The sequence below is a fragment of the Watersipora subatra genome, chromosome 2 (assembly GCF_963576615.1).
Source record: "Watersipora subatra chromosome 2, tzWatSuba1.1, whole genome shotgun sequence".
NCBI classification, from domain to species: domain Eukaryota; kingdom Metazoa; phylum Bryozoa; class Gymnolaemata; order Cheilostomatida; family Watersiporidae; genus Watersipora; species Watersipora subatra.
Window position 1 is genome coordinate 69,788,999 of NC_088709.1, and position 8,604 is coordinate 69,797,602.

Genomic DNA, 8,604 nt, shown 5'->3' on the forward strand with positions numbered 1-8,604 from the left:
CTTTAACACTTAGGATTCCCTCACGCGCATACTTACAATATCATGCAGATGGAGTCAGACACTCAACTAAGAAATGGCAAAGCAAATTCTATGCGTGGCCTGAGCTTCAGCCTCTAGATTATTTTTTATGCAATGAGGAAATTAGACAACAGCGCTGAGGCCCTTAATACTTAGAAGCCTGGGCCGTAAACCATTTGGGGAGTTGTTTTCCCACTTGATGAGTAAACTTTGCTGCCTAGTTTTGCTTTGGTTTTTTGCACTTTAGTTTCAAGGATGATTACGAAATTTTAGTCACTTTATGGATAATATGATTTGAGCCTAATTCTAACGTTGTAAGTCGATTGGCTTATTGCTGACAGAGCATTAGTTTCTCATGACACACTGGATGAAATTCTTTTTAGCAAAGGATGGAAATAAACGAAACTAGAAAGATCCGTCCCGTTAGCAACAAGAGTTCACACTCAAACTATTTGTTTTTATATTTATAAAAAATATACACTCTATTTGACTCAGTGTACTGCAATTACTGTGTTTCTTCAGTTACCTCTAAAACATCACCTCTTTGAATAAATTTTACAATAGCATTATTCACTAATTTTGTTCTATACTTGATATTTTATGCCTTGTGTCTGTTATTGTCACTGTGAGTCCTTTAACTTTGACTATTGACTAACACTTAACTAACACGATCTTTTTCTGGTTAACCAATTTCTACGTACCTTCCATGATTACATTCTGGCTAACGTGTCTGTTATAATGAGCTACTAGCTTACACACCACTTGCAATCTATTATTGACTGTCATGATCTTTTAGTCCTCTACTGCCATATGCTTTCAAAGACTAACAATCGATAAACATGCCATTTATGGTGAACAAATTGGCCAGCATGCGCTTCATGATTAATTATTGGTCAACATGTTCATGAAGAAAACTTGTGAATGTAAGAAAACTTAGAAAGACAAATGTGCCAACTTGGACCATAATATGAAAAGTTTTTTACTGGATATTGTTTTAGTGTGACGATATTCTTAAAGGTTGACCTGCAACAAAATTCACATTACAGTTATTTAGTATCAAAAGATTCACCCTGTCTTACTCTGTTGTGTTGTAGGTGCAAAATATGTGGAAATGTGATTACCAGCTCTCAAAAGCTCAAAAACGAAAAGCCGCCGTATATTGGAATCTGTCTATTTAAAAGCTTAATATAAAACATATCGTAGCACTAGTTTATGACAAACACTTCGGGTTTTACCGTAGACCCCGTATCAAATATAGATGCTAGCTACTTTACAGTTTTCTTTCGGCATTATTCAATCGTCAAGTCGTAATCTAATCACGTGACCCAATACTTCGCAAATAATTTTTGCAGGTCTTTTCGATTATCACAGGTAACCAACAGGCTCGTCATGATTATCAGACAATGATATGTACTCCTTCAAGCTAAGGTTAACAAGTTTAACGATTTTTTACGGTAAGTTATAAGATATCAGTGTTAAAAGTGACAGCATTACAATGATGATAAAACAGACGCGTAAAAACAATAGACATAGTTTTATTGAATGCGTGAAGTAGGCCCATATTTGTGAAAATATTTCGATGAATGAGGTTGTATGAAAGTGTAAACAGAAACCATCCTGTAACAACTACGTCATATTTGAGGTGTTTTGGAAAGCGAATCCAAACTACGGCGGTCTTTGTGGCTGCGATTAACTGTTTGTTTTTTAACTTTTAAGGGCTTGTAATCACATTCCAACGTCTTTTGCATCTACAACACAACAGAGCGAGACATGGTGAATCTTTTCATATCAAATAACTGTAATGTGAATTTTATTGCAAGTCAACCTTTGAAGATGAACCTGCACAAAATCTTTAGTAAATCTTATCAGAAAGTATTGGTACTGGTTTGAGGTCTGACTTCTAGGATGTTTCAAGATTAAAACTACTAAACCTTGATCAGGATTAAAATGCTCAGATCAAACAAAAGCGCGATTCGGACGTTTATAATTGCAGAGATATACAAACAGATTCAACTTGAACGCAATAGCCGATATCAACCATAGCAGTGTTAACAACGAATGGTGTCATTTCACACGTATTTTCCTATCAAGCATTTTAATTGCTATCAAGTTTTATTAATTGTAGTTTTATAACCTCTGGCAGTCAGATGACCTTCAAAAATCAAAAACAACTGCAGATGATAAAGAGTACTGATACTTTCCTATACAATCTACAAAAAATTGGTGTTAGTTATTCTTTAGCTAATAATTGATCTACTGTCACCATGCAGACCTGAAAGGAAAGGGAAAATAATAGCTTGTGTGGTAGGAGTTGTTTATCTTGATATACATTTGCCTGAGAAAAACATGCTTGTCATTATGGTATGTCAACTTCACCAATAAGTAAGGCATCAATCACTTTCTAAGCCAGCTTTTTCTTGCTTCAAGTTGCTTAGATATATTGATATATATATTAATGTTATATATATTAATAGATATAATATATACTAATATATATTATATATAAATAACAATATATATTATATATATTAACATATATAGTAATATATTATTGTTCAGTATTTTAAGGTACTGAAAATTATTTTGTGAGTAATATTTCATTTATTAAATAATTGAAGTGCATTTCTAGGCCACATCTGGAATCAGTTTATTTTTTAGTATGAGATGCTGCACTCGCTTGTTAGTTTGTTTTGGCAAAAAAGTTTAAAATTGTGGGACAAAAATGAGCTAAGCAATTTATTCGTAATTTCAAAGTAGGAAACTTTTTTGCTAAAATATATGCATGGCTGATATATTTGGCTGATGAGTGTCTAAAGAGTCAAAGCCAAGCCTACAGAAAGACGCTCGATTAGCACAAAATAGATTACAATTCCTTGAAATAGAAACAGCTTATGGCAAAAGTTACGTTGAACAATTTTGAAATAGGCCTATTATAGCTGAATGAACTCCCACTCGTAAGCTATTATTGATTATATATTGCATAATGTCACAATGTTGAGCTCCTCTGTGCTAGCAACAGTAGCACAGTATGCCTGTCAGCTTGAATATGTCAAGAAACCTTTCCTAAACCAGAAATGTCAACAATTCTCGGAAGATTTGATAATTGACCCCTTTCCTGCGGCTATTCCTGAAATATTTGTTACAAGTCGCATCAAACCCGCTTCTAACTTTCGTCATTTCTTTGCTGCCATTTGATAGATTGAGAGTTTTGTGCAGCATGCATTTGCTGCTATCCAAATATAACTTGTTTACTAAAATCTATGAAAATAAACTCAATTTTAAAAATGATTCTGCAAAAAATGATAAATTGAAAAGTGCAATAGTAAATTGTCCTCCTTACCATGATAAGAGCTGCGCCTATCTGTCAATTTGTTCAGAAACTAACATAGAGTGACATTTCTATAAAAGAAGTACATCTGGAAAATATATTTAAGCATGTTCTAGATAAATTTACAGTTGTACAGAAAAAGTTAGATTCAACCTGTAAGCTAAATCTTCCAGAAATAATGGGTGTGCTACAAATGTACGGACTGCAGTAAGTGGTAAAATTTGTATTTAGGCCATCACTGCAAGAACTGTTTTTCTATAGATCAACAGAACTGGACAAAGGCAGTGACAAAACGGTGATATGTATGTGGTATTTACGCTGTGAAACTGAAAAAGAAAATGAACCATTTGCCCCATATTTCTATCACACCACCTCGAGTAGTTTAGTTTACTTCAAAAATTACTTGTCAATAGAAACAAGAGCAATATTTTTGTTAAGACGTTGTACCTCACATGGCGTCACATTGTAAAATTGTTGAGCCATGATATGTTCAACATATTTTTAATTGATAATTAATTTTCCTTGATTTTGAAGCTAACTCATATAGATGTATTGATATATCAGGTGATTTCAATGACCCAATCAATTGTAGACCAATTTCAACTCTTCATATATAGTCAAGACTCTTTGAAAAACTTGCTAACATCTATATTCAAACACATTTGACAAAGAATAAAATAATATATGATAAACAACACAAATTCAGGAAGAATAATTTGTGTTCCTTTAGTGTGTTGAAAATTGTGACAAACTGATATTTATAAGAATAACGACTCGTTGTGGACTACCTGCTAGGCTGCTCTGGAGTGTCAAATTTAAGGATGGCCAGTGTTATATATAATAGTAGTTTATAAAGAGTTCATCAAGTCTATGGTGTATATGCAGCATTATGCCAGAAATTTGACCATTAACGTAGTTAGTAGAGTGTTGGGCAATTATGCTGGAAGCGATAGTTTCAAATCTCGTATGAAGGGATCTGTCTCTCAATTGAAAGCCGTGGCATTGGAAAACACAGCTCTTATTATAGTAAAGATTTAGGCTCTGTTAGAGTCAGTATATCATGAGAAATTGCAAATACCACTCAACCTGAGAAATTGTTTAAGCGCACATAAAACTACTACCGCTGCCAATGAGTGGCAGAATACCGCTGCCAATGAGTGGCAGAATACCGCTGCCAATGAGTGGCAGAATACCGCTGCCAATGAGTGGGGCTCCAAAAAACAAGATGAAATAAAACTGCTCAACATTTAGGATGAAATTTATTGAAGCTGGATGGAGTAGGACCGACTAGTTGAGCACAATTTCTTGTTCTCTATTGTGTGATATATGACCTAAAAACAGCTGAGCAAGTTTATTTCAAGCAGTCTATTTTAAGCTTTCATTTTACAAAGAGATATTTGACACTGTCACTGTTAACATCGTTTGCTTTATGAAATATTCAAATGTCCATTTAGTATAATGATTGATAGGTATACACTTTTGTTGAAACTTGATTAAAAACTGGAAGACAATATGTCAAAATTATATCGCACATTACCACTACATTGTTTAGCCGCGGTAAAAGTTTTTGTCAAAAAACTGTTTTGTTTTTGTCTATTTTGAAAGCTCTCAGTTGTGCTTTTTGTAAATTTAAATTTACAGAATTAAGGGTAAAGTTTAATATGCAAAATTAGTTGAGAGCAGAATAAATTTTTTACTTATAATTTTAGTTAAACTTATTAAAATGCCCATAATTCTGTCTTGTATTTTAAAAAGATTAAGTAATACGGTTTTGCTTTTCTTAGGCGAGCAAAGATTCCAAACAAAAATCGACACGACCAAGATTTAATCTAACAATAACACTTTAGGATGCAATGGCCTATTTTACATGAGAGCCAATAAGATTGCTGACATCTAACGCCATATTGAATCTATAACATAAGGTACATACTAACCAATTCAAGCCAGATAAATGAACATATCAAAATTTTAAGATAAAGAGTAGACAACTCCTTATTTGTTCCTAGTCTATAATTGTTTATCAGGTCAATTGATTGTGAACATTAAAATGAGAAACTCAATTATTGATTATTTATTTGACTTTTACAAATTGTTAGCAGTAATTATAAAATGAAATTATAGTAAATATATGGGAGTTAACAACTGAAGGTTTATTTATAATGCAAAATCATTACATTTAACATATTATAACCATACTAAATTAAATTATATAAACTGTATTAAATGAAAATCGAATGAAATGGTGTTGTCATAAGCTTGCAGCCTAGTTTTGCTGTTCAGCAAACAGCTGGTTTTATCATATTCATCCAACAGCAGTCTAACCGCTTGGTGAACGACTATTGTCTTTCATGTTTTGATGTTCACGAATCAATAGCGAATAACAAGCCAGTCTCGTGAGAAATGTTAATGAATACACACTATTAAAGTCTCAAAGGAGGTGACAGCGCTCCTTGAGGTGACATGTACACACAGGTGACACATAGAGTGTTACACACCGGAAACATAATCTATCCACAAGCCTTTCATGCGACATTCACGCAAAGCTTTCATAATATGACGCATTTGCTTATTTAGAAGGCCTGACAGGCCTGCCAGAGATTTCATCAATCTATCATTTTGATTTTTGAAATGCTTTAAGACGCAATCATCGATTTTGTACTACTGTTTAAACATGGCTATCTTTGTGTGAGACAGACAACTCCTTTATAGTGTACTTTTCTGCGTGTTTAATTTTGTCAATTAGTAGAAATATAACATTAAGCAAAAAATAAACATAATTACAATATTGATTAAATGAAAAAGGAATGAAAGCCTAATTTTTACATATCAAGCCAGCAAGCATTCCTTAAATAGGTCAGCAAAAGGTCTTCTGGCTAAAAATGAACTGGCAGTAAGTTTAAGTAGATTATCTCAGAAGGCATTGGTACCTTCTGAGATAATCTACTATCTGGTATAGATTGGTATAGGTATTCTATCATTTAATCCGCAATTGTTCTTAATGTTTAAGGTGGTCTGAATGCTAAAATGTTTTAAAAATAAAATCGACAAAACTTGATCACAGTTAAAACGATTTGATAAAAAAAGTGCAATTATGACTATTACTGTTGCGAAGAGACAGAATAGAGACTCACAATAGTGCAACTTGGATGCAATAGCCGATATCAACCACAGCATCAATAGCAACTAGTGATGTCATTTTGCATATGTTTTTCTCCAGAGAATTTTAGCCGCAATCAAGTTTTGTTGATTTTAATCTTGAAACATCCTGGCAGTCAGATCACCTCAAATATCAAAACAACCGCAATCCTATACTCTCTGATAAAATCTAGTAAAACTTTGTATAAGATCCTTTTTCAGGATATATATGACAGCTAATATCATAATAGTTAGGCTTTGTCTATGGAGTTGTCACACTCTAGAGATCCACTTGAGATTTAAACTCCAAATAATTATTTTGAAAGCTTGTAGTATTGTGGAGCTGAAAAGAGCCACATAATGAACTTGAAGCTGTTTAGCTGACTTGAACTTTTGAAATTGAATAGATTTTGTAAGAAACAAAATAGTGTGCAAAAACATAAACGCCTTTATTTTTAACAAAAACATTTTTATGATGAGTTTTCTGTTACAACTTTAAGGTGAACAAATTTGCCGGTGAGAAAATTACTAAACATGTACGAGACCAAATAAAAATATTTATTTAACTTTAAAGTGCAAAGAATGTGGCCATAAGGAAAATTTCACTAAAGATATAGCAGACAAAAAAAATATCTCTCTGTTTTACAGCAAAGTTACCATGACAGTTTTTAAACCAACAACTCTACCAGTATTGAGATTTTTATTGATAAAAATCTTTTTTTCATAAAATAAAGCAAATGTGTGTTGCAACAAGTTTGCATCCATTTTCTTATTTGAGGTACGGAGAAAACCGACAATAAGCTAGCTTTTTTTGCTGGTCGTTGAGAAGCCATGTAAAAATGCAAAATATTCTTTCAAGTTTTTGACACATGCTTGCCACATTAAATCAATCATGAGTGAATACACTTTACTTCACTTACAGCCAATCACAAGTGAGCCCATCATAAATACATCCAATCACTTGTAGGTTTATGTCACGTTTGGCCAATCACAAAACTGTCTGTCACATGAGCACAAATGCAAGTGAGAACATAAAACATTAAATCGATTACCGGCAAATCTTTTAACTTTGAATTACTAAAAAGTTTAGAAAGTTTTTGACTATAATAATATTATAGTCAAAAACTTTCTATTATATTATAATAGATATTAATTATATTATAATTAATTTGTGACAAAGACGACATTTTTCACAATACATAGCCAGCACTCTTCATTGCTTACACACTCTCATAGACCTCTATAAACACTACAAAACTTTATAAGGAATCACATGAAAGCGTATAAAGTTGCAATGACCAGTCTCGTGGGAATTAAAGCCTTTTACAAATAGGACTTCAAATGAATATTTGCTCTAGTTATTAGAATAACTAGTGTTGCATGATCTGAGACTTTCTTTATGCAAATGTATATAATTCATGATGGCTTTTAACAAAACAAATTATACGCAGCTCGCTAGTGATTGAATGTGTGTTTACACCAAAACGATTTGCTTCCACGCCAACAAAGATTATTTGGTATAAAACGAAAAAAGATCATAAAAATGGTCGGGTTGCCAACACAAGATTAGTAAAGTGCTGCATACTATGTTTGTTCGATTTTTGATGGTCCTCATTGACAGAGTACAACATAGAATTGACCAATCATATCTCACAATACCGCCAAAAATACATTCAAAAAGAATATTTTGTTCTCCCAAAGGGTCAATTAAAAATATCATTAAAATCAATAGATACAGATCAACTAATTACTGAGCTGCAGACAAAATCTGTTACCTAGAACCACACACTTCCAAATCATTTTAATGAGCTATTATTACTGATTAGTCATTACTATAGTTATTACATAAACATGACATATAGTAACAGAGTAACTTTCTTTTGTGTTTAGGTAATAAGCGGTCTAAATTGAATGAATATCGATTGATGTAGCATTTCATTGGCTGAACGTATGGCCCATTTTGTATAGTCAGAGTTTGAGTAGGTTTTGTGTAAAGCCTTTGCTAAAATGTATTTTGAATCATAAACAGTTACAGACTGGAAGCTTTTAAAATTGTAACTCTCTTGGTGGAAACACAACTCCAATAATTTATTCCAGTGTAAACACAGCAAGCTGCCGTCTAC